The sequence below is a fragment of the Pongo abelii genome, chromosome 5 (genome assembly GCF_028885655.2).
Source record: "Pongo abelii isolate AG06213 chromosome 5, NHGRI_mPonAbe1-v2.0_pri, whole genome shotgun sequence".
Classification (NCBI taxonomy): domain Eukaryota; kingdom Metazoa; phylum Chordata; class Mammalia; order Primates; family Hominidae; genus Pongo; species Pongo abelii.
This window is the reverse complement of record NC_071990.2, coordinates 38,339,274-38,366,130: the sequence shown is the minus strand read 5'-3', so window position 1 is coordinate 38,366,130 and position 26,857 is coordinate 38,339,274. Positions and strand designations below refer to the sequence as shown.

The window sequence follows — 26,857 nt, the reverse complement described above, 5'->3', positions numbered from 1 at the left end:
TTTTCACTTCCTCACTGCCCATCTTCCCTTCCCATTTCTGGTGCACAGGAACTTGGAAGCTGATTTTGGAGGTACACCATGATACCAGAAACAAGTGACTATGAATTCATCAAAAGATCAAGCAGGAGAAGCTAATGGGCCATGGGGGAACAGCTCTCCATCAAATAGAACAATCTTAAATGAAAGTCATGGCAGGCTGGGCGCAGTGACTCATGCCTGTAATCCCAGCACTTTGGGAGGCCGAGGCGGGCAGATCATGAAGTCAAGAGACTGAGACCATGCTGGCCAACCAACATGGTGAAACCCTGTCTCTACTAAAAATACAAAAATCAGCTGGTAGTGGCGCACACCTGTAGTTCCGGCTACTCAGGAGGTTGAGGCAAGAGAATTGCTTGAACCCAGGAGGCGGAGGTTGCAGTGAGCCAAGATCACGCCACTGCACTCCAGCCTCGGCGACAGAGCAAGACTCTGTCTCCAAAAAAAAAAAAAACAAAAAAGTCATGGCAGCAAGTCCAACAGTTTTAGAGGGCAAGGTTTTCCCTCTAACTCTTCTTTCTAATCTATATGCCTTCCATTTTTTTTTCTTGCCTGTGCTGGCTAGTCCTTCTGGTATGATGCTGAATACGAGTGTTGAGAGAGGACACCCCTGGTTTGTTGCCAGCCATAGGAAAAATGCATTTAGTCTTTACCCAACTTTTTATTTTAAAAATTTCAATAAATAAAATTTAAAAATTTCAAACATATAGAAAAGGTTAATGAAGAATACACTAAGCGCCTGTGTACACTCCATTCAGATTCAACAATTAATGTTTTATCACATTCCTTTAACTGGACTATAATGGTTAATACTAGGTGTCAACTTGATTGGACTAAGGGATGCCTAGATGGCTGATAAAAAGTATTGTTTCTGGATGTGTCTGCCAGAGGAAACTGACGTTTAAGTTGGTGGAATGAGAGAGGAAGATCCACCCTCAATGTGGGTAGGCACCATCCAATCAGATGCCAGGATGGCCAGAACACAGCAGGAGGAAGAAGGTGGGATAAGTCTGTTTGTTGGTCTTCTGGTCCTCTTTCTTCTTTCTGCGCCAGATGCTTGCTTCTGCTTCTCATGTGCTTGGACATCAGACTCCAGGTTCTTCAGCCTTTAGACTCTGGAGGTGCACCAGTGGCTTCCCAGGGACCCAAGCTCGGCTGCAGACTAAAGGGTGTACTGTCAGCTTCCCTTGTTTTGGGGCTTTTGGACTTGGACTGAGCACTATCGGCTTCTCTCTTCCCCAGCTTATGGAAGGCTTATCATGGAACTTCGCCTTGGAATCATGTGAGCCAATTCTCCCTAATAAACTCCTTTTTATAAATATATATATATCCTATTGGTTCTGTCCCTCTGAAGAATCCTAATACACTCGCCCCTCCATATTTGTACTTTTTTTCTCCCAGAACCATCTGAAAATAAGCTACATACATCAAAATACTTCATCCTGGAATACATAGATATCTAATAATAAGGGCATTTCCTTACATGACCAAAATGTCCTACCTAAGAATATTAATGCCCCAATGTCACACAATATTTAATATTCAGTCTATAGTGAAATTACCCTCATTGTTCTTAAAAGCATGTCCAATCAAGTTTCATGTGTTACATTTGGCTCTTATGTCTAAATCTCTTTTAATTTAGAACAGTATGTCCCTCAAACTTTTTGTTCATTCATTCAAATAACATAAGCTTTTTTTTTTTTTTAACAGTCCTTAGTTTTCCCGTGGAATGTACCACCACCTGGATTTATTCTTTCTTTCATCAATCAATCAAGCAATCAATCAGTGGTATCCTGTAACTTTTAAGGAGGTGGTTATTTATTCATTCAGGCTAGAGTGCAGTGGCACAATCATGGCTAACTGTACCCTTAACCTCCTGGGCTCAAGTGATCTTCCTGCCTCAGCCTCTCGAGTAGCTGGGACTACAGGTATGAGCTACCACGCCTGGCTAATTTTTTGTATTTTTAGTAGAGACAGAGTTTTGCCATGTTGCCCAGGCTGGTCTCAAACTCCTGACCTGAGGTAATCCGCCCACCTCGGCCTCCCAAAGTGTTGGGATTACAGGTGTGAGCCACTGTGCCTGGCAGGAAGGGAATATTTAATTGTATACTTTCTCTGTTACACATTCAGAACCAGAAATGTCAAACTTGCAGCAGGCACCTGACAAGCCCACATGGCATGGCTGGAGGACTGGCACAAGTAAAGAAGGTGAAGGGAAGGTACTGTGTAATCAACCCAGTTTCTACTGCACCTCGCAGTTGGGGAGAAGAATGCTGTTCCTTCAGGTGCCTCCACTTCACCTCTTCCACATACTGGACATCAGAATATGGCTCATGTGTGCCTTGGCAAGGAGGAGATGCTTACACAAACATTAAGAGATAAGCTTGCTACTAGTGCTTTCAATCATGATTTGTTTTAGTCTGATGGCATTCTCTGTGACTGAAATTGAACCCAGCAGGCCACACAAGTCATTCTTCCAATTATTTCCTTTCCAATGGTCTCCTTGTCTTTTTCTGATTGCCCTTTACCTCCTGACTGACACCACACTGCTGTTAGTAGTTGCTGTAAGACATCTCTTCATAGCTGCATTACTCAATTCTCTAAAATTCTTATTTTAAACCTAAGGAAAAAATTCACCAGACTAAAAAACATAAAGAAAAGCCCAGGAATGTTCATTTGGAAAAATAACCACAATTTCATTTAGTGCAATAATATTCCCAGTTTATTTGATCTGTTTAATTTATATAGGCTTCTCGATTAATGTCTACTCTGTCCAGGGCCATGACAACAGTCAATATCTCATTCATTATTTCGTAAGTGCCTACTGTGCAACAGACATTGGGCTTTGAACTAACAAATCAAAACTAAGTACAGTAGTGAGCTGTCCCCTCAAGGAGGCCCCAATCCAGAAAGAAAGATATACACACACACACATATATATATACATACACACACACACACACACACAAATACAACTAGGGCCATAGTAAGTGGTATGAGGGCAGTGTTATGAACACACAAACTAAAAGTGATAAACTCTGGGGGATGGGGTGCTTAAGAAGTAGATGAGAGAAAAGTCAGACAAGGTATCTCCTGGATTTAATTACTATATTTCCAGGCATGTAGACAGATGATTTTTAGCTTATACCTGTCATCCCCATATTCTTTTCTCATAGGCCTGCCTTTAAGAATGTCATTTGTAGGCCAGGAGTGGTGGCTCACACCTGTAATCCCAGCACTTTGGGAGGCTGAGGTGGGCAGATCACCTGAGATTGGGAGTTCGAGACCAGCCTGGCCAACATGGAGACCCCATCTCTACTAAAAATACAAAGTTAACCGGGCGTGGTGGTGCATGCCTATAATCCCAGCTACTTGGGAGGCTGAGGCAGGAGAATCACTTGAACCTGGGAGGTGGAGGTTGCAGTGAGCCCGAGATTGCACCATTGCACTCCAGACTGGGCAATGAGAGCAAAATTCTGTCTCCAAAAAAAAAAAAAAGAATGTCATTTGTATGTAAGTTGCTAATCATCCACCTTCTTCTCTTTACCAAAAACCATCCACTAAATAGAACATTTCACAGTCTGGGAAGCAAAGGCCCTTGGAGAACACCAGTTTGATGGGTTTTCAGGGAAATGAAGCTGTTGTCTGTCTTCTCCCTCCCTCTGAACCCACGGGGCTCAATTTTTTTCTTGGGGGCCCATGAACATCTCACTAAAGTGTCAATGGTCAGCTCAGTTTTCCTTCTGTGATGTTTATTTGCCTTATTTACCTAATATTGGTCTGTCTGTTCAGATATACACATGGCTTTCACTGCCAATTTTTCTCTATTAGGAATGTTCCAAGCCCATTTTCTTTTTATTATTAAATGTTTTATTTTGAGGTAACTGTAGGTTCCCATGTAGTTACAAGAAATAATACAGTGAGATCCCATGCCCCCTTCATCCAGTTTTCCCCAAGGGTAACATCTCACAGAACTCTAGTACAACATCACAACCAAGATACTGATATGGATACCATCAAGACATACAACATTCCCATCGCCACAAGGATTCTTCTTATTGCCCTTTTATAGCCACGTCCACTTCCCTCCCTTCCCCAGTGATCCCTGACAACCTCGGACAAACTAATTTGTTCTTCATTTCCAGAATTTTGTCATTTCAAGAATGTCACATATGTGAATATATACATGGAACCATACAGTGTGTACACAACCCATGTGTCCAAACTCATTAAAAAATTTTTTTTTTTAATAGACTGGGTCTTGCTCTGTTACCTGAGCTGGAGTGCAGTGGCATGATCACAGGTCATGGCAGCCTCAAACCCCTGGGCTCAAGTGATCCTCCCCTCAGCTTCTGGAGTAGCTGGGATTACAGGCATGACCCACCATGCTTGGACTTGTACAAGCCTATTTTTAAGGCCACTTATCACGGAAGGTGGATATGACAAAAGAGATTCCTTAAAGTTAAGCTTCCTAATAACTGCAATAATGAACACTAACACAAAGCACATATTCTTTATCAGCACTTTCTAAATGCTCTTACATATATGAACTCATTTTGGTGTTACAACAAGGCTATGAGGTAGCTACTACCTGCATTTCACAGATGAGGAAACTGAGGCACTGGTTAAGTGAACTGCCCACAGTCACACAGCTAGTAAGTGAAGAGTAGCCTGGCCTAGAGTCCTTGCTCTTAACTACTATATATCCTGTCTCCAACAGTTGCTACACTTAAAGATGCTACTTCTACTTTCCCATAAGAGTACCTTATTACGAAGACAAGTTTCTGCTACTTTTTGCGTATACAAAGACCCAGCTGTGTCTGGGATGAGGGCAGGGGACAGATCCTGGGGCAAATATAGGAATGAAAACAAGCTCCTCTATTTCATAAAATCATCTTGTCCAAATATGATTATTAATTTATCTAGGATATATCTCTGTTGAATAATTCTATTTGTCCTCTGCTCTTAGAATATGATTTATAAGACTTCTCACATGATTTTCTTTCCACTCCTGCTAACTCTCTGGATTTCTGTGGACTGTAGTCATATAGTACTTAATTTATTCCTCATCTTCTTTTCTGATGTACATCATTCCACCAGTCATATCTTAGACTTAATCTTGGATTTAGATACTTGCATGTTATTTTTAAAGACTTCATCCACAAAAGTTTCTTTACTGATTACTTGTAGGATACAAAAAAAATTTCTCCCCATTAGCACAAGAAAACCTAGATATTTTCATTTGAAATTTTATTGCTTTTAATAATCAGATAAGGCAAAACATGTCTTCTCAGCTTTATATGGGTCTCACAGGCAGAAGTCAAAGCTTCCTCTTCTCAACAACCCTGAGAGTGTCCTACAGCTCATACACGAGGTCTCTTTACCAAAAAGGCACAGATGAGGATGGGTTCATTGAAAAACTGCAGCCACCATCCCTGTTTGTTAAGTGCCATTTCCACTGCACTAATTACTGAAAGGGCATTGCCAGGAGCTAAATTCCTCAGAGGTGTCTGGTCAGTGGAACCTGTCAGGCTAGCAATACAGCAGTCATCCTTTGTGGCTGATACTTCGCCTAGCACCATTTCCTTGTTTTAGCTTCTCCATATTAGCAAGACCTCTCCTGCCTGCCCAACTATATTACTTTTTTCTCATAAATTTTTTAGTTCTCATTGTAAATGACAAATGATCCTCAATAGATAACCTTTCCTTTTTATAACATGCTTGGGCATTTTGGAGTTCAACAACATTACAATGCATTGATGTTTAAAAATACTACATTTATAGCATCAGTGGAGTACCAAATAAGGTAGTACTCTAAGACAAAACAGAGAGAAAAGCAAAACTGAAAAACCTAACAGAAAAATCTACTTCTCAAAGTCCACATGCCAAAGTCCCCTAATTTTAATCTGTTCCTTGGCCCCAAGTCAGTCTATGACCATGAGAATTCAAAGATTTGTACAGTGCTAAGACTAGATAGAACTTCAGTTCTACTATCTTTTGCAGTATTTATCAGAACAGCAAAATCAGCCAAGATTTTTCATCTGCCAAAAGAGAGAAACTTGAGAAGTCCATGAAGTGTGTGTGTGTGTGTGTGTGTGTATATATATACGTGTGTATATATATTATGTGTATATATATACACACACACACACACACCCCAAGATTTATTTTCGTATAGTTAAGTCCTCAATGTTGCTGACAGGCTCTTAGAAACTGTGACTTTAAGGAAAACAACATATAACAAAGCCAACTTTTTTTCTCATAACGTCAGAACCAAATGATGTTATTTGAGGACCTGTTGTCGCTCCCCTTAAAGTCGCAGTTTGAAAGATTAATCAACAACATTAAGTGAGGACTTACTGTAAATGTGTTTAAGATGGGCAATGCTGTTTTCATTTTCTTAGAACATTCATGTAGAAGTTAAACTTCCAGCCAGGCGTGGTGGCTCACGCCTGTAATCCCAACACTTTGGGAAGCCGCAGCAGGTGGATCACCTGAGGTCAGGAGTTCGAGACCAGCCTGGCCAACATGGTGAAACCCCATCTCTACTAAAAATACAAAAATTAGTCGGACATGGTGGCATGCGCCTGTAGTCCCAGCTACTCTGGAGGCTGAGGCAGGAGAATTGCTTGAACCCAGGAGGCGGAGGTTGCGGTGAGCCGAGATCGCGTCACTGCATTCCAGCCTAGGGGACAGAGCAAGACTCTGCCTCAAAAAAACAAACAAAAAAGTTAAACTTTCTAAAAATACAGAGTAAGTCTCCTGCCTACTCTGTAGTTACGTGAAGCCTAGAGGTATTTAAATTCGGCCTTGTAAAATTATACAACTTTTGGGCAGCTGGATAGTACCTGCAACTGTGGGCAGTTCCTCCTCCTGTTGACTTATATTTGGACACGTCTGGAGGGAAGAGACAGGCCAGAAGTCTTCGAATAATGGTGTACCCCAACACCTTGGTCTCTAAGTATAGATGACTTGCCCAGGGGTTAACCTAATCTGGCCCTGGGTCCTTTGTCAAAAAGACTGAAAATAGATTTCCTTTATGGAGAAACACTGAGTGTAGGGGTGAGGTAGGGAAATGGGTAAAGATGAATGAGACACTACTTCAAGTAAATTTTCTGAATTTTTATCAAAAACATACATACAGACAAAAAGTCAGATATTCCCATGTAAATTATCCCACCCCTATGAAGCCTAAGTACCCTACTCGTGGGTGTTTCCGATCTTCCAAATGTTTTGCCTGTCTGACTTATAATGCAAGCTTTCAGGGTGGGGGCAGAATCAGCTATGTTCAATACTCTACTGGTACTCAACAATAAGATGAAGATGAAGAAGAAGAAGATGAAGGAGGAGGAGGAGAAGAAGAAGAGAGGAGGAAGAAGAGGAGGAGGAGGAAGAAAGAAAGGAGGAAGATGATTTCTGTAATAGGACAAGTTGCTAATGATGGTAATCTAGCAGTGAGAGACTGTCATCCTGTGGGATATGCTCCAGGTTTAATGTAAGGGGGAAATGTTTGAACGTTTATATTTTGCTGTTTAAAAAAATCAGCTTGAATGCATAACTGAGTAGATGCTAAAATTAAATAGCTGATTTGTTTTTAAACTATTTTTGTTTCCAGTTTAGCATCAGCTTAATTCAGTTCCTCTCCCTACCTATCATTTAGTTTCTTCCACCCAAAAGTTAGTCTTCTTTTTTTTTTTTTTTTTTGAGAAGGAGTCTCGCTCCATTGCCAGGCTGGAGTGCAGTGGCACGATCTTGGCTCACTGCAACCTCCACTTCCCAGGTTCAAGCAATTTTCCTGCCTCAGCCTCCCAAGTGGCTGGGATTACAGGTGCCCACCAACCATGCCTGGGTAATTTTTGTATTTTTAGTAGAGATGGGGTTTCACCATGTTGGCCAGGCTGGTCTCGAACTCCTGACCTCAAGTGATCTGCCCGCCTCAAAATTTAGTCTTTTGACTCACTGCTCTCAAGACAAACCCTTAAGCTTATAAATAAATAACTTCTGCACCTCATGTGATGTAATGCTAAATGAACCAAAAGTTAGATTTCTTCTGGTATATTATGACAGAGTGCCCAGAGAAAGCCTTACACCTTTTCTTCTCCCTGAATGAGTATATTAGGTGTTCCTTATACAGGGTTGTGTCAGTGTTGATGGAGGCACTACTAAGTGTATAGAACGTTTAGGAGAGCTGAAGAAAGCTGCTTTAAGAAAATGGTTTATACAAAAAAAAAGAGAAATAACTCCATTTGCAAAATGAGCTGCTGAAAAATCAGAAGCAAGGAATTCTGCATAAAATCATTATCATGAAAATTGTCTTTAGTATGTATTTGAAACATGAGAGGAGCAACTATCTAACATTGTAACCTCAATTCAACCATCTTTACCAAAAGATTTATCAAGATGTCCACATTGTGATCCACCATACCAAAACTCAACTATATGTTATATCAGTGTTAAGTTCGCAATTTTGACAATTGTACTGTAGCTGTGTAAAATAATTCCCTGATTTTAAGAATTACACACTGAAGTTTTGGTATAAAAGGGTGTCATGTCTGCGATTTACTCAAATGGTCAGGGATATGGATATAATACACATACATACATGTATACAGACAGATGCAAAGAGAGCAAGAGATAAGGCCAATGTGATAAAATGTTAACATTAGGAAAAGCTGGGTGGGGGGGTACCTAAGAATTTTAGGAAATATTCTTATAACTTCTGAAGTCTGAAATTATGTTAAGAAAAGAAAAATCCATAACTATATTCCAAGCAGCTATCCTTAGAGATAAGTGGCTAGAGTGCCTACTGAATTCCTTCTCAGAAATGCTGACACTGCTTAGGTCTGATGGGAAAGTACATGACAACATGTTCGTAGCTGGTAATCAACAGTAGGGTCAGAACTCATGCTTCTCCGGGTTTGCAGTGAAGTCAAAAACTTACCTGTAGGTACACTTCAGTGATTACTCACAGACTTTCACTTGTCATCTCTTGGTCCTTACTTCCTCCAACACCAATAAGAACCTATTTTTCATTGCATTAATTACTGCAATGGCTATTCTAGGAAGGATGATGACCAAGACCTTAAGATATGATTTTAATCTTCTAGAAATAGGTTTATCGGCTGGGCGTGGTGGCTCACGCCTGTAATCCCAAAACTTTGGGAGGCCGAGGCGGGCGGATCACAAGGTCAAGAGATCGAGACCATCCTGGCCAACATGGTTGAAACTCGGTCTCTACTGAAAATACAAAAACGAGCTTGGTGTGGTGGTGTGCGCTTGTAGTCCCAGCTACCTGGGAGGCTGAGGCAGAAGCATCACTTGAACCTGGGAGGTTGCAGTGAGCCGAGGTCGTGCCACTACACTCCAGCCTGGCGACTGGTGACAGAGTGGGACTCCGTCTCAAAAAAAAAAAAAGAAAAAAAGTTTATCAACAGGATGCCAAGGAAAAAGTGGAGCTGAATCTTGTCAGTTACAGGAACTATCAGTTAATGCCAAGCTGGAAAACAAATTCTGCTACAGCTAACACCTCTCATTCAAAATGGTACTACATGAGTTCTCTCCCTGCATACAGCTTTCTTTTAAAAGCCATCTGCATATTTGGACATATAATTCAAGCTGTAATGTAATAACACTATCTTTGAAGAGAGTTGTTTGACTTCCTCTAGAAAAAAAGCAGCAGCACCCAGTACATTTTTCAAGTAAATATGTATATAACTTGGGACCCATATTCAAGGTAAAAATTTTAAAGATTGTCTGCTATAGTCTTTTTCTTTACCCCTTGCTAAAGTAACAGAAAAATTAACACAATCTGAGTCAAATGCCCTATTTTCTTGCTTATATATGTATACATTTTTAGTAAGTTTTGAAAGGGTGGATGGGTGTGGGAAATGTATAGCATGTAACTAATTCCCCTGTCCTATTGAGCTAACGGAGGTGTAGTTTATTTAAAATTCTGAGTTGTGGTTCTGCTATTTGGGAATGGCTTTCTGAAACTCTGTGGGTGGATACTGGTAATGAAACAGAGAATTCAGAATGACGGGGTGCATAAGGCCAAATAAGCTTTTATGGCAGAGTATGTGTATGCACTAGAAATAATTATACATATATAGTGGGAGGCTGGTTAACTGAACCCACAGAGGCACTTGGCTGTTCAGATAACTAATCACAACATTAAGTCCCCCATGACAAAAATGCCTCCAAGGTTAAACTGTCTGATTTTTAATCATAAACCAGTGAATTTATTGGCTAAAGTATCTTCTCATGTTGTTGGTTTGGATGCAACAGCCAGTCTTTCTTACCCAGATTTCAATCGCAAGAAAGTATTAACCCTCTGTGACTCCTAAATTGTGATGTGCCCTAGAAAGGAGTTCTCAGTTGTTAGTATAAAAGCTTAGAGACCTCAGGAAATAGGAGTATTTATGTCTTTAAAAGGCAAGCTTGTGAAATCTCTGTTAAGAATTACTTTCCACCAATACATGCAGAAATATTTAACTTCCAAGGCCTAGACCAGGAGTTTGAAACTAGCCTGAGCAACCCAATCTCTACCAAAACAAAAACAAAAACAAAAAACAAAAAACAAAAACCACATATATATGTATATTGAAGTCACAGTTTCCAAGACCAATTAACAATGTTAAGTGAGGACTTACTTTAACTGTGTTTAAGATAGGCCGGGCTCGGTGGCTCATGCCTGTAATCCCAGCACTTTGGGAGGCCAAGGCAGGCGGATCATGATGTCAGGAGATCGAGACCATCCTGGCTAACACAGTGAAACCCCTGTCTCTACTAAAAATAAAAAAAATTAGCCAGGCATTGTGGCACACACCTGTAATCCCAGCTACTTGGGAGGCTGAGGCAGGAGAATCACCTGAACCTGTGAGGCAGAGGTTGCAGTGAGCCAAGATCGTGCCACTGCACTCCAGCCTGGGCAACAGAGCGAGACTCTGTCTCAAAAAAAAAAAAAAGATGGGCAATACTGTTTTCATTTTCTTACAATATTCATTTAGAAGTTAAACTTCTGGCTGGGCACTGTGGCTCATGCCTGTAATCCCACAACTTTGGGAGGCCAAGGCCAGTGGATCACCTGAGGTCAGGAGTTGGAGACCAGCCTGGCCAACATGGTGAAACCCTGTCTCTACTAAAAATACAAAAATTAGCCAGGCATGGTGGCACACACCTGTAGTCCCAGCTACTCCAGAGGCTGAGGCAGAAGAATTGCTTGAACCCAAGAGGTGGGGGTTGCAGTGAGACAACTACACGCTTGTAGTCCTAAGCTACTCGGGAGGCCGAGGTGGGAGAATCACTCAAGCCCAAGAGGTCAAAGTTATAGTGAGCTGTGATGGTACCACTGTATCCAGCCTGGGCAACAGAGCGAGACCCTATCTCAAAAAGCGGGGTGGGGCCAAGCTAGAAAAAAGCAATATAACAAAAAAGGAAGTCTGATTTTCCCAACTATAATTCTCAATTTTCTTAAGAAAGGACAAAGGGGCTTTCTGAGCTTCCTGTCATTCACAGCGCTCACCTGTTCAAACGAGGGCTGCTATGGCTCTCCCTCCTTCCCTGTCTCCACTGACTTCTACTTCCTTTCCATGTCTGCATTCTCCAATCTGACTGGCCTCAGGTGCTTAGTACCAGCTTCTGATTCCATCTCTAAGTTCTTTCTCACTTTCCTCTACACTCCCTCAAGTTTCTCTTCAGTCTCATTTCATTCAAGATTGTCAGGTACCATCTGTCTACATCTCTATTATCTACTGAGCATTTACCAGGCATCATGCTAGGTGAGGTGCTTTAGATAAATTATCTCACTTCCTTCATAATAACTTTATGGCAGCCAGCCCACGTTTACCTGGCAAAAATCTAGACAGCTCTTCTTCAAAGCAACTGAATGATCTGTCTAGGCAAAGCTATTTCTATGGTCCCTTATAGTCAAATTCTCCTCCTGAATTTGAAAGCCTAACAGCAGGTTCTCAACCTCCTTACCACTAATTCTGCCAGTTAATACCTACACTCACTCCTTCCCACACAGAGCCCCCAGTAAAAATTCTCACATAACAAAGAGATATAGTAGAAAACAGTCCTAGGCTGGGTGCGGTGGCTCACACCTGTAATTCTAGCACTTTGGGAGGCAGAGGTAGGAGGATCACTTGAGAGCAAAAGTTCAAGACCAACCTGGACAACAAGCGAGACTCCATCTCTTAAAAAAAAAAAAAATGAAAAATGAAAAATTAACTGGGTGTGCTGGTGCAGGACTGTGGTTCCAGCTACTCAGGAGGCTGAGGTAGGAGGATTGTTTGAGCCCAGGAGGTCAAGGCTGCAGTGAGTGGTGATCACGCCACTGCACTCCAGACTAGGTGAATAGAGTGAGACTCTCAAAAACCAAAACAGTCCTATCTTCCCCACTCATCTACGGCCTCTTTCTTAAAAGTCAACAGAAAACCAAGCTTTGCCAGGTAAATGAGGAGAATCAGAGCATGAAGAAGACCAAGATAAACCGAAAACCCGGTCTCAAGGTAATTACTGGTAATTCAGAAAACAGAAGAGCACAATGGCAAATCTAACCGCTAATGAATATGCTTAGAAGACATTACCATGGAATTATTATATACATAAATAAGGAAAGAACATTATGAAAAAAAATCTTCAGAGAACAAAAGTGAGCTCAAAGTATGATTGTTGAAATAAAAGGGTCAGAAGACAAAGTCAACAGAATCATCCAGAAAACAGGAAATGAAGACTCTGAGAAAAGAATTAGAGAAAGATTATCAAAACAGCACTTCCAACATCTAAATTATAAGCATCCCAGAAAAAAAAACAAAAAAAGACAAAAAAAACCCCAGAAAGTTGATAGGGGAAAATAAGAGAGTTCCAGCGCTGAAGAAGGGCATCAGTCTTCAGATCTAAGGGACCTAGCAAGTATTCAGCATCTTGAATGGAAAAAAGGGATGCCTAATACACACTTCACTACAAATTTTGGAACACTAAAGTTATAAAAACACAACCCTGGCTGGGCACAGTGGCTCACGCCTGTAATCCCAGCACTTTGGGAGGCTAAGGCGGGTGGATCACAAGGTCAGGAGTTCGAGATCAGCCTGGCCAATATGGTGAAACCCCGCCTCTACTAAAAATACAAAAGTTAGCTGGATGTGGTGGCAGGTGCCTGTAATCCCAGCTACTTGGGAGGCTCAGGCAGGAGAATCGCTTAAACCCGAGAGGCGGAGGTTGCAGTGAGCCAAGATCACACCACTGCACTCCAGCCTGAGTGACAGAGCAAGACTCTGTCTCGGGGGGTTGGGCAGGACAACAACAAAACCCTAATGAGTTCTAAAAGTGAAAAAAATCCAGGTATATTACTCATAAAAATGATAATCAGTGGCATCTGACTTCTTAGTAGTAACATGGTATACTAGAAGACAAAAATGCAATTACTTTTTTTTTTTTGAAACAGCGTCTCAGCTCTGTTGCCCAGGCTGGAGTGCAGTGGTGCAATCATGGCTCACTGTAGCCACAACCTCCTGGGCTCAGGTGATCCTCATACTTCAGTTTCCCAAGTAGCTGGGACCACAGGTGCGCACCACTATGCCTGGCTAATTTTCTGTATTGATTGTAGAGACAAAGTCTCACCATGTTGCCCAGGCTGGTCTCCAACTCCTGGGCTCAAGCAATCCACCCACCTCCGCCTCCCAAAGTGCTGGAATTACAGGTATGAGCCACCGTGTCTGGCTGAAGCAATGACTTTCATCCGAGAATTGTTACCCAAATTTTCCACCATAATGGAAGCAGAAAAAAATTTTCAGATATGCAGGAACTCTTAACACTGCTTCTTTTAGGCACTAACTTGGGGGTGTATTTGGAAAAATGAGGGAATAAAAGCTTGAGCAGTGAAAGGAAATTCTAGGATGGCACCGCGGGCTTACAGAATCTAGTTCAGATTGGAGAGGAAAGATGGGTAGGCTCTAGGAAAAAGGTTTCAGGTGAAAGGTGTAAATACAGAGTTAGGAAGTAAGTGGTGACATAAAACCAAATAGTGTAGAAAAAAAAAGAGAGGCAATTATAAATGCCGGGGGTGGGGGGACCTGTATTAAAGAGCTATAATGCAAATATAAGGCAAACTAAGATGTGGCATGATTTTTGAGCAACTGATGGAAGATAACAAAGGATCAATTTGGCTTTGCTGTAGGAACATTATTTTTCCATGGCTCAGAGATCCTTATGCAATGGCTCACAGATTCTAGCCCTGAAAAGTAAATGAAAGCTTGCTTTCTAAATAGTTCACCACTAACTGTTTTCATTAGACCCATAGAAAAAGAAATATATTCTTAGCATGCATCACGTTGGTGGCCTGACAGGGAACGTTTACAGAGTCATAATAATGTAAATGTCATATATTGGGCTTTCAATTTTTTAGGAACAACCTATGAACATACATGGAGGATTTGCTTCCGGTTACAGCTTGACTGTAAATACAGGTTGAGTATCCCTAATCCCCAAATCTGAAATCCAAAATGCTACAAAATTTTGAGCTCTGGAACATGGTGCTCAAAGGAAATGCTCACTGGAGTATTTCAGATTTGGGATGATCAACCAGTAAGTATAATGCAAATATTAAAAAATCTGAAACCTGAAATGCTTCTGGTCCCCAGCAGTTTGGATAAGGGATACTCAACCTGTATTAATTAACAACCATGACATATAAAAATTACAAGTGTAGCCGACCAAAGATATGATGAATAAGTATTTCCAATCAGATATATTAATATCCTCATTAAGAGATGATGCTGAAAGTTGATGGATCAGGAAAGAATGAAAATCAACAATAAAATACCAAACACTGGGATGAGGAATAGTATAAGCTAAATCTTCCTATTTCATGCCAGTTGACATCTCAAAAAGGAGGACTTTAAGCATTATTTTCCTCTCATAATTACAAGGTAACCTACAGAACAAAGGTACTAAAACTGTCAAGAGAGAAACACTGGTCAGCTTTGTGGAGCAGGATCATATCAAAGTTATTACTTTCTTTTCTAAGCTATTCTGTGATATGGTGTGCTACCATATGTTACTTTTATAAAAATGAAATCTTATTAAAAAACAAAGAGAGCACCACTTGTTTTCCTTTGCTTTTTTTTTTCTTCTGGATTAAATGCAGTATCCATGGAAAGTGTTACTTTGGCCCACTATAAACTTAAACTACTTAATGACAGCTTGAATTAGCTACTACTTGTAGATGCTATCTTCCCTCCTCAGTCCACAATAGTTCCCTTCCTTATATCCCCAGCTCTCTGCTGCTACTTACAACTTATGGTATTATTTTTTCCTTTATTCAAAACACGGTGACTACCTTTTCTAGGAGAAACTCCCTAGTTCATCTTGTCTCAGCTAACTCATTTTTCTCATTTAGTGAGAAAATCTCTGACTGCATGTCCTTCCTTACGCTCTCAGAAAGAAATAACCCTTCTGGATTTCTGCCTCTGCTGAGTCTTGCTTGTATGCCTCTTCAATTTCTCCTCTAATCTTTTCTGTTTCTCTTCCTGGATCCCTTTTCTTTGTATTTTAGTAGGGGCAAAATCGTTCACTATTTTAACCACCTCCACACCAAAAAATGCCTGACCCTGTCTCTCCCTCCATCCACCACTATTTGCTGGTTTTTAATGGTTCAATTAACTCCATAATGAATGATTTCTGTCTGCTGCCTTTATTTCCTTGTTATCAAGGCCCTCTTGAATGATTTCAGGCTTTCGTTTCCCACACATTACACAAACTTCTTTCAGGTTTTCCAATGATCTTCTGCTAGCCATGGCCATAGCTTTCCTTAGTCCTCACATTTCCTGATCCCTCTTCTCAAGCATCTTTCATGATCCTGTGGGAAGCTTTCTCCTTTCTTTAGCTTCCTTAACTCACTGGCTCCTCTTTCTCTTTCCTGTCCCGAAACACAGTCCTTACCCCCCATTCTTCTTCTTTATTCATTTGCACAGCTTTAATCATTGTTTCTAAATTAGCAATTTCTAAAATAGGCTCATATTTATAATTTTCTATAGGACTACAATAATTTAACTCATCAGAAACTGAAAATAGTTTCAATCAAGTTTTCTTCCTCCTCCTTCCCTGTCAGTTACATCTTTCTTCCCTCAGTTCTCCAGATTTATACTTTGCAGTCTTTCTTCAGCCAACTCTCATCAGCCATCAAATCCCGTCAATTACTCTTTTCAAACATATCTTAACCAGATTTATCTCTCTTTCTCTATTCCACTGGCCACTACCCACAGAACATTCCTGAATAAATAAGTAGGAAGTGTTTTTTTTGGCAAGTCAAGTATTACTTTATATGCAAAAGGAAAAACCTATTTACATTAACCCAATGGCAAGGCATTTTATAGACTGAAGGACCCTCCTATAACATTAATTCTTAGTTTATGTAGCTTATACTACTGGGATTATCATGTATCAGGCTTCTTCAAAACTGAGATACACCTAGGCATACCTTAAGGCATCAGAGAAAAACTACAATATCTCTAACAGTAGGAAGTCTCCTGATAGGTTTTGAGGGTACTACACATAAAGATGTGTATTTACTTAAAGGCACAAATGACAAATATATGAAGTACCAGAATGCTGATAAACTCCTGGATCAAACTGGAAAGCCCTTTCCAAAAGTATTCTTCTGTGGCTCCGTTACAGGTTTCTCCTGTCTCAAAGGTCTCATTACTGTGATTTAGTGAAGTTGAGCACTCGAAGTTGAACAGAGCTGTAACTCAGTTTTTCCAAGTACTAGGTGCTCATGTGCTACTCAAAAGCATTGCCAAGTCACATTTGAAGTTTTCCATTCACTGGAAAACACAGTCCTACTCCTAGACTTTCCCTCCACATTCTAGTATCCCTTCATCATTCCCCATGACTCTAAAGTGAATTCTAAGCATTTCACGAGGAAGGTAATTCTTGAAAAGAAAAATACAACATTAGTATTATATTTGCTCCTAATGATTGGCATAATCTATCTTCCTGTTCTTCACTTTTTGAAATAAACATAAGTTACATCTCTTGCTCGCAAAAGCTGGAATTAGTTGTACTTGTTTCTGTACTTATTCTCTCTCTCTATGGTGTAAGCTCCCAGGGGCAAGATACGCATTTATCACTTCTTTTGCATGTTCCTACAGAATCTACTACAGGACTCTGTCACAGCAGTCTTTTAGTAAAGTGCTGGACTGGCTGCCTAACCACAGTGTCTCAGCTGGTCCTATAATCCACATAAGCAACTCCTTCTGAGGGTGTGATCTGTAACTATGATGGCAGACAATACAGTAAGATTACAACTTCAATCAGCCATGATTATGAAATATTTCTGAAGATCCTTCTCGAGGGGGGTGCCTTGGAAGCAGACACAGGTATGAGGAATAAATGCCAGCCCACCTGCTGGCGGGAGAGGCAATGGGACCATCTCTTCAGACAGATGAGCAAGCAGGAAAACAGAGACTACAACTTGTCTTGGAAGCTAGCAGCAAGATGAGGCAGTAAAACCCATCAGCATACATCATCCTATCATCACCCAGTGTCATCCCCAGCCTCTATTAGCCCTCGCTGCATCAGCGCAAGTCCCAGACACTTTATCCTGTTTATAATTGCTGATGAGCAGTAATAAGGCCTCCATGCCTCAGCTCCGTCCGTTCCACTTCGGCACCCACCTATTAGGTAATAACTTTTATTTACAGCCTTGCTTGATGCGCTGTTCTATTAGTAGAGCCAGGAACTGAGTAGGGCAAAAAAAAAAAAGGCTCCTTAATGGGCAGTATCATTGCAAGGCTCAGATGATTTATAATGCTGCTTTGTGGCTGTTCTATCCCACTCCTTCTGGTAAGACTGCTTTGGGAAGGCTGCATTTCTAACATACTGCCTTCTAACAGGCATACACATGCTATGGAGCAGCACCTGAAAGGTACTTCCCAGACCTATACACCCCCACAAAAAAAAAAAAAAATCCTAAAGTTTCAAAGGAGACGGGAATTAAATTCCCGATATGCTTTTTAAATAGTATTGGCTCAGGCATTTTGCCCCAGTGGAGCAATAGAACAGCTAATTAATGAAAGTTCAGGGCTCTTTCTCCTTGGTAAGAATGCAACCTATGATAAAATAAATGACTATTAAAAAAAAAAAAAAACAGCTGTAACTGCATTTGTGGACTGATGCAAACTGACTTTGTGCAAAGCATGCGAATCACGAAAAGCGCAACAGCAAAGCCTGGACTTCTTACACACACACAGCTCCAAAAGAGCAACAAGCCACATGACGCTTCCCTTTCCTTTTTATACTAGAGTGCATTTTTATTTTTCAAGTGCAAAAATTCCTCTTGACGAGACTGCATCCTGGCTTGATATTCCACTTATTCATTTATATTCAGCCTTTTCTCAGAAGAGAAGCCCCTGCTTCTCCTGAGTAAAGCCCAAACGAGACCTCGGAAACAAGTTTTTGACTTTAAGTATAGCAAACTGACACATTATACGTTGTGCTGTAACACAAACATAGGTGGCAATGGGACCTAACTCTCATTTAGGGCTCCAATTACAAAACAGTTAATTTTCCCTCATCTTATTTGAAATCTATACATTGTGTGAGGTGCCTTTAAACCCACCTATTATTTACATATTGAGTATCAAATCATCTAATTATTAGTATATTTTATCTCAGTCCTTCATTCTATTCTTCAACATAAACAATAGAAGCAGACTGATTAAAGTTCTTCCAGGGAAACAAAAAACCCAAGGGAAAGCAATTAGTAGATTATTTCCTTTTCATCCACTGAATGGCCAAAACCCACACACTGTCAGCAAACAGCCACTATGACATGCCATGATAAACTTTGGTGAGAACTGCTTTCTGTGGCAAAACATGGTCAGATGGCAACTTTTTGATTAGAGAAATTTTTGCAATCTTGCCAAATATTTGATATTCCTTTTGTCCCCTGCCTCAGGAATCAAATGAACTCCTTCAGGACCCAAGATGATGAGTGCACAAGGTAAAACATTTATTTAAATACTTTTTCCTTGCCATGACAGATTTACTGTTTTGATCTTTCTTCAATGGTTACATTAAACGCTAACAAAAAATGAAAGGTTTATATCTTCCCTAATATTCTCCTGAAGGGAACTTGCATATTACATAAGTAGGTCAAATTTCTAATTTTCTGCCTCAAATGCTGATACTGCAGACCTGAGGGAAGAGCTATACCTGAAGGACCAACAAGAAAGATTTGAAAAGTGAATTATACAGTTGAACTCACACCCGAAGCTACCTCCCTTTAAAACACCACAGAGCACACCTGTAATCCCAGCACTTTGGGAGGCCAAGGTGGGCAGATCACTTGAGGTCAGGAGTTCGAGACCAGCTCGGCCAACATGGTGAAACCCCATCACTACCAAAAATACAAAATTAGCCAGGTGTGGTGGCACACACCTGTAGTCCCAGCTACTCAGGAGGCTGAGGCAGGAGAACTGCTTGAACCCAGGAGATGGAGATTGCAGTGAGCTGAGATCACACCATTGCACTCCACCCTGGGTGACAGACCGAGACTCCCTCTCAAAAACAAAAGCAAAAACAAAACTTCACAGAGCAGAGGAAGATGTGAAGTCCTCCTTGGAAGAGCCAACTATAGTGTGTAATATTGAACAATACAGTTCATAGCCACTGACACAACTCTCTAGGATTAAATGTACTGGCTGAAATGTTTCCATGAATATTGACTCTACCAGGAGACAGAACACACAAGTGTAGGTATTACCAAGATTTACGGGGCCACTTCTGATTTAATACCAACACCTTTAGCTTCTGAATCAATTCTAAAAATCTCATATAAACTTTTCGGTAACCTAACAACACGGAAACACTCCCCTTTAACTGGCTTCCGAACACTGATGTGAAAGTGTTCAGCACATCAATCTTCTCTTAACTTCCAGATGAAGGGGGTTTTCTTCTCGTCTTTGCAAGAAGAAACAATGTCACAAGGAGGCTGTACAAAAGAAGTGAGTCAAGGCTGGGTGTGGTGGCTCATGCCTGTCATCCCAGCACTTTGGGAGGCCGAGGCAGGTGGTTCACTTGAGGTCAGGAGTTCAAGACCAGCCTGGCCAACATGGTGAAACCCTGTCTCTACTAAAAATACAAAAATTAGCCGGGTGTGGTGGCAGGTGCCTGTAATCCCAGCTACTTGGGGGGCGGGGGTGAGGCAGGAGAATAACTTGAACCTGGGAGACGGAGGTTGCAGTGTGCCAAGATTGCACCACTGTACCACTGTACTCCAGCCTGGGTGACAAAGCAAGATTCTACCTCAAAAAAAAAAAGAAGTGAGTCAAGAAAAGGGAAAAACTGTTCTCTTTTTTTGGGGAAAAAAGAGAACAATGAACAATACAAAGCTATTCTAGTTCATGTCACTGTTTGTCACACTGAAAGGAAAACAGGTGACCCAAAATAGGGAGGGAGGGAGAGAGGGATATAAAGTAAAATTGAATTAACATGCTTATAGGGTGGAAAGATGACACTTTCTGGAAAAACTGCCTTGATATTTAATGGGACAGTTCTTAGTCCCATCTGCTTTAATCTCAGACACTTCTACAGCTCCCTTATGGCCTCACAAATAGTTATTTTATTTGCTGCTCTACTAATTATAATCACATTTTAAACATACACACAGCATGTTTTAACCATCCTTTTTCAAGTCTATCAGAGAGAATATTATCTACTCAACATATGTGCTGGAAGAAGAGTAAAAGTGAATACAGATAGAGCGGAGCAAAAGTCTGTTGACAATACTGTCAAGTCCGCAAACTTGCCTATGAATTCTTTCTTATTTTAATTTCAGAAATAAAAGGACTATAAAATGAAAAGGGGTATCCATCCCCTCAAGCATTTATCCTTTGAGTTACAAGCAATACAATTACACTCTTTATCTAAAAATGTACAATTAAGTTATTATTGACTATAGTCACCCTGTTGTGCTATCACATAGTGAATCTTATTCACTCTATTTTTTTGGTACCCATCAACCATCCCCACCTCCTTCCCCAACCCTTCAGTACCCTTCCCAGCCTCTGGTAACCAACCTTCTACTTTCTAAGTCCATGAGTTCAACGGCTTTGATTTTTAGATCCCACAAGTAAGAGAGAAAGTGCAATGTTTGTCTTTCTGTGCCTGGCTTATTTCACTTAACATAATGACCTCCAGTTCCATCCATGTTGTTGCAAATGATGGAACAGATAAAAAAAGAATGACTGGATCTCATTCTTTCTTATGGTTGAATAATACTCCATTGTGTACAAGTACCACATTTTCTTTATCCATTCATCTGTTGGTAGATACTTAGGTTGCTTCCAATGAATATTGTTTCCATGAATATTGACTCTACCAGGAGATAAAACACATAAGTGTAGGTATTACTAAGATTTATGGGGCCACTTCTGATTTAATACCAACACCCTTCAGCTTCTGAATCAATATTTAAAATATCATATAAACTTCCAGTAACCTAACAGCAAGGAAACATTTCATGCTGGAAACATTCTTAGCTATTGTGAATAGTGCTGCAATATATATGGGAGTGCAGATACCACTTCAACATACTTATTTCCTTATTTTGGCTATGTACCCAGCAGTGGAATGGCTGGATCATATGGGGAGCTCAATTATTTGAGAAACCTCCAAACTGTTCTCCATAGTGGTTGTAATAATTTACATTCCCACCAACAGTGTACAAGGGATTCCTTTTCTCCACATCCTTGTCAATACTTGTTATTGCCTGTCTTCTGAATATAAGCCAGTTTAATTGGGGTGAGATGACATCTCATTGTAGTTTTGATTTGTAGTTCTCTGATGATCAATGATGTTGAGCAACTTTTTATATGTCTGTTTGCCATTCATAGGTCTTCTTTTGAGAAATGTCTATTCAAATCTTTTGTCTGTTTTTTTGATCGATTATTAGATTTTTTCCTATTTAGTTGTTGGAGCTCCTTAAACAGTCTGGTTATTAATCCCTTGTCAGATGAGTAGTTTGCAAATATTTTCTCCCATTCTCTGGGTTGTCTCTTCACTTTGTTAGCTGTATTCTTTGCTGTGCAGAAGCTGTTTAACCTGATGTGATCACATTTGTCCATTTTTGCTTTGGTTGCTTGTGCTTGTGGGGTATGCTCAAGAAATTTTTGCCCAGACCAATGTCCTGGATATTTCTCCCAATGTTTTCTTGTAGTAGTTTCATAGTTTGAGGTTTCAGATTTAAGTCTTTAATCCACTTTGATTTTATTTTTGTATGTGGAGAGAGACAGGGGTCTAGTTTCATACTTCTGCACATGAGTATCCAGTTTTCCCAGCACCATTTATTGGAGAGATTTTCTTTTCTCTAGTATATGTTCTTGGCACCTTTGTCAAAAATGAGTTCACTATAGGTGTGTGGATTTGTTTCTGGGTTCTCTATTCCATTCCATTGGTCTACGTATCTTTTTATGCCAGTTTGAGGGTGTTTTGGTTAGTATAGCTCTGTAGTATAAATTGGAGTCTCATAATGTGATTCCTCCAGTTTTGTTCTTTTTGCTTATGATAGATTTGGCTATTCTGGGTCTTTTGTTGTTCCATATAAATTTTAGGATTTTTTTCTATTTCTGTGAAGAATGTCACTGGTATTTTGATTGGGATTGCATTGACTCTGTGCCCACTTTAAACATAAAAATATAATGTCATGAAGATAGCCAGCTAAATATCCAAATACCTTCCAAATAAAATTATCTAAAGGAGATGACTATAACTCCGGTTACAGTATTTTATTAGCTGAAGGTATAACTTGACGGTTAGAAAAGATGAGGGACAAAAGGGAATCTTCTGGTAGTTTGTTGCCAAGGAAAGTGATCTCTTTCCTTCACAAAATACTTGTTCTTGGCGGGAATGTTGTGAGAATTAACAAGGGAACATGTGGAAAACATTCTGAGCTCTCTGAAGAAATGTAAACTCTGTCTAGTAAACTGAAGGTATGATGTGCTTTAACTCACATATTCTAACCAAAAGCAACCTAGGACTTGGCAGTACTTTCCAATCTTCATTGACTGTGGAGATCTAGAACTCTACAAAGATGGTAGGGGTGGGGTGGAGTGGGGACAACCACACACCCTTCATCTATCTAATTTCTCTCTGTTGCTTCGTAGACTCACAGTGATCACAAAACAATTTCTTAAAAAGAGCTGTCTTTCTCATTTTGATAGTTGTAGACCAACCACTCTACACTGCTGCCCACCTCTAAAATATGACAATACCCTTCACCTGATCAAAACAGTAATTGCTTGAAATACAAATGGTGACTGATTAATCAATCACTGAGGTCTTCACTTACTAAACCACATAATAATGGGTCTAATGCTAATCCTTAGAGCTAATTTTCAAAGTACTAAGAAGAAAATTATCTGTTTGCTGAAGAAGTCACTAACCTTTTTAAACTGCATAGTCCTATCTAATTGGCCATGTACCTTTAATATGTATATATTTGTGTGTGTATTTGCTGTTTATAAACTGCATGTATGGGCTGAGCACGGTTGCTCACGCCTGTAATCCCAGCACTGTGGGAGGTCAAGACGAGAGGATTGCCTGAGCTCAAGAGTTTGAGACCAGTCTGGGCAATATAATACCTTGTCTTTATTAAAAAAAATAAAAATAAATAAATAAATAAAAGTATATGTATGAGCACACACACATATAATAAAGTGAATTTGCAAAATATAAATTAAGGCTGAGATAAAGAGCTTTTGCTATTTTCTCCACACACCTCAGACAGTACATTGTGTGCCCTTTGTCAGAGATGGCTGACTTAAAGAACCACCTTACTCTAATGTCAGTATCCTTGTTCTAACACACATCATTATTAAGCTCAAGGCTGCTTTAGGTCCAACCTTGTATGGATAGATTGGATGGCAGGAGGTAGGTAAGATCTCACTTAAGGTCTCACTCTGTGTCTCCTAAGAAATGACACCACTGTAAAGTAATTATTTACTGACCATCTATGCCTGAAGGCCCATGTGGTTTCTGTCTGGGAGACTACCTCATAGTAGAAGCACTGTACAGCACATCTCATAGATATGAATCCTAACTTGAAGAACCTACACATAAAGGCTATAAGGAACATTCCAGCAAAATAACAATAACAATTGGTGGTTCAGAAGAAAAATGATTGAAATCCCCACCATGGGCAACCTGCTGACTGCAGGACACAGAGAAAGATGGAGACAAAGACAGTCAACCTGTGGTTCTCAAAATAAATCATTTAAATTTACCTCTCAAAATCAGGAAGCTCTGTCCTTTACAGTCAGGGCCAATATTTAAGGCTGAGGCAGTCTGGCTAGCCTAAGAGGGCACAGAACAGTCTTCTTGAAAAGAAGTATAGCTGGCTTAACTTGATGACCTTTAATGTCCATTGCTGAGAAATCTCAATTTTCCTTCAGGCTTTTTAGGAGATGACCTGGACATTGCATTAATTTCCTTCCAAGCCAGAAATTCTCCATCTTTTTTCTAGTTAAGAGGTAGGTATTCACCTAAATGAAGGCCTACAAAGGTATGACTGAGAGCTCGACGCCTGTCATTTCACTAACGGAGATCTAAAAATATTACCACCTTCAACTGCCACTATAATACTGACATGTAACAAAGAACGTGATCAATATAAAATCAGTTAATAAAACTGAGTACAGCAAAGAATGCCAGTACTTCTACTTTACTCTTCCGCCTAAAATACTCATTGATGTATTTATCAACACCATCTAATGGGTGCTCACTATAAAGATATAATCCTCATTAAGACGATGGAAACTACCAGTAACTGTAAGTCTACTAGGTGAGCAAATTCTTTTTTTCTTACGCCAAACCTGAGAGATTTATCATCCCATTTTACAGATGAAGAACAAAATTTTGAGATGTTAACTTATTTACTTAAAATCACAACTGGTAAGTGGCTAAGCTTAGATCTGAAACCAGACGTGATTTTAGAAATCACATTTTCAAACTACTTTAGTGTATGCTATATTTCCAAATATAAGTTTCATTTTTTCCATATTTCATTCAACAGTCTGCTTTTCCACAGTCTGGTTAGGAGAAGAAACAATTACAATAAAATGTGAAAAGCAGTAGCATGATATAGGGGAAAACAGCACAGGCTTTAGTGTCTTAAAGATCCGTGTCCAAGTCTTGGCTCCATCACTTACTAGCAATATTATCTCAGAAAATATACTTAAGTTTATGAGTGCCTACATTTTTTTCATCTGTAAAAGAGGAATAATAATAACTATCTTGCAGAACTGTTCTGAAAATTAAATTACCATGTATATAAAATATACAGAATAATACCTGGCAATGTAGTAAGCATAAAATAAATATCATTATTAGTTTTAGATACACAAAATAGTATAGGATCAGAGAGGAGGAAACAGATCTACCTAGAAGATGGACACAAGTAAATGACATTCGCCAGAGTTTCCTGCTTGTTTCAGCATCTGAGTACATGAGTCTCCTTCCCAAACCTCTCAGGATGACCCAGTGTGTTCAAGGTTCAACTCCTTGACTGCTACCTGAACATAGTGGTAGTGCTTAACAGTAAACCCTTCTCTGAGGGCCAAGATTGGAAGGAAAACAAAAGACTAAAGTACTGTGCATTTGAAGTGCTGGACCTCAAATCAAAGGACTCTGAATGTTTTCAAGCTTCTGGCTGGAGTGGGCAGGTATCTGGCTCTCTGACTTCCCGCTGGCTAAAATCAGGATGGTCTATCTCACTTCAGGCACAGCTCTTTTCTACCTCAGTAAAAAAAAAAAAAATCTATTCTACCTAGTGGAGCTTGGGAACTGGGCACAGGAGGGATAAGAGCATGCCAAGACTATCTCATACCCTCTACCCTACCTCAAAGCTGGTCATTTGGAAGAGAAGAGTACAACTGAGTTCCTTTGAATTCAGTGCCTGGATGTTACTTTGAAACTATGCAAACATGGGCCTGACTGAGGCCTAGCATCAAACTATGAACATTTAAAGGAGCTGAGGTTGCAGTGTTAAGTTTGTACACGGAAACAGTTTGTGCTATTTCTGCTGGGGAGTTACAAGGATTTTTTAAGTTACGAAAAATACTCTGTGACCTTTAGAAAAACAATATAATTATTTTGACTCTTCCAAATATAATCCTTGAGATGTTTTAAATAGCAGACAGCATTATTAAAAAAGGCAAATATCGCTTAAAATAAATTAAGCTATAGGCGAAGGCAACAATGGGCATTCTGACTGCTCTTTAGAGAGCCACAAGATTCATGACTTCATATTTAATCAAAATGTCACAGATGCACAAAGATGTTTTTGGGATTCTATGCATCTAGAAGAGAAATCTCAGTATATCCATGGCTTTAAATCGAATGACAGAAAATAATTTTCCAAAAATACTAGGATACTACAATAGTCAATTTAAAACACTGATTTTCTACATTAAAACTATTAAAATTTCAATCTTGGCCCTCAGATTAGCTACATGCCACAAACTGGGCAATGATCTGCATTTCTGTTATGTCTTAATAACGTTCTTCAGATATTAGAAATTATGTATATTTTGATGTCCACCTTCTTGGATCTATAGCTGCATTTACTCAGTCAATCTGACTCCCCAAAAACATCATTCTGACCTCTGCTGACACTCCACTGTGAATACTAAGCACATAACATATCACCTCACAACTGACGGAAGAAATCAGAGTACCCTGACAAGCACATCAAGTTAGAACCAGTTGCTAATTTCTGTGAAGAATTCAAATAAGGATGAATTCACATAAGAATGATGTACAT

General features: G+C 39.9%; 1 protein-coding gene and 1 long non-coding RNA gene across 3 annotated transcripts in view; both read right to left on the bottom strand.

The window, feature by feature from the left end:
* ZFAND3 (zinc finger AN1-type containing 3) overlaps window positions 1-26,857 on the bottom strand; it is a 317,651-nt gene that overhangs the window by 44,764 nt on the left and 246,030 nt on the right. The window lies entirely within an intron of this gene.
* On the bottom strand, window positions 1,698-26,849 carry LOC129060226 (uncharacterized). Its single transcript, XR_008526767.2, has 2 exons — window positions 10,686-26,849; window positions 1,698-9,434 (listed from the first exon to the last, which is right to left on the bottom strand). It is a non-coding gene; the product is annotated as an uncharacterized LOC129060226 (long non-coding RNA).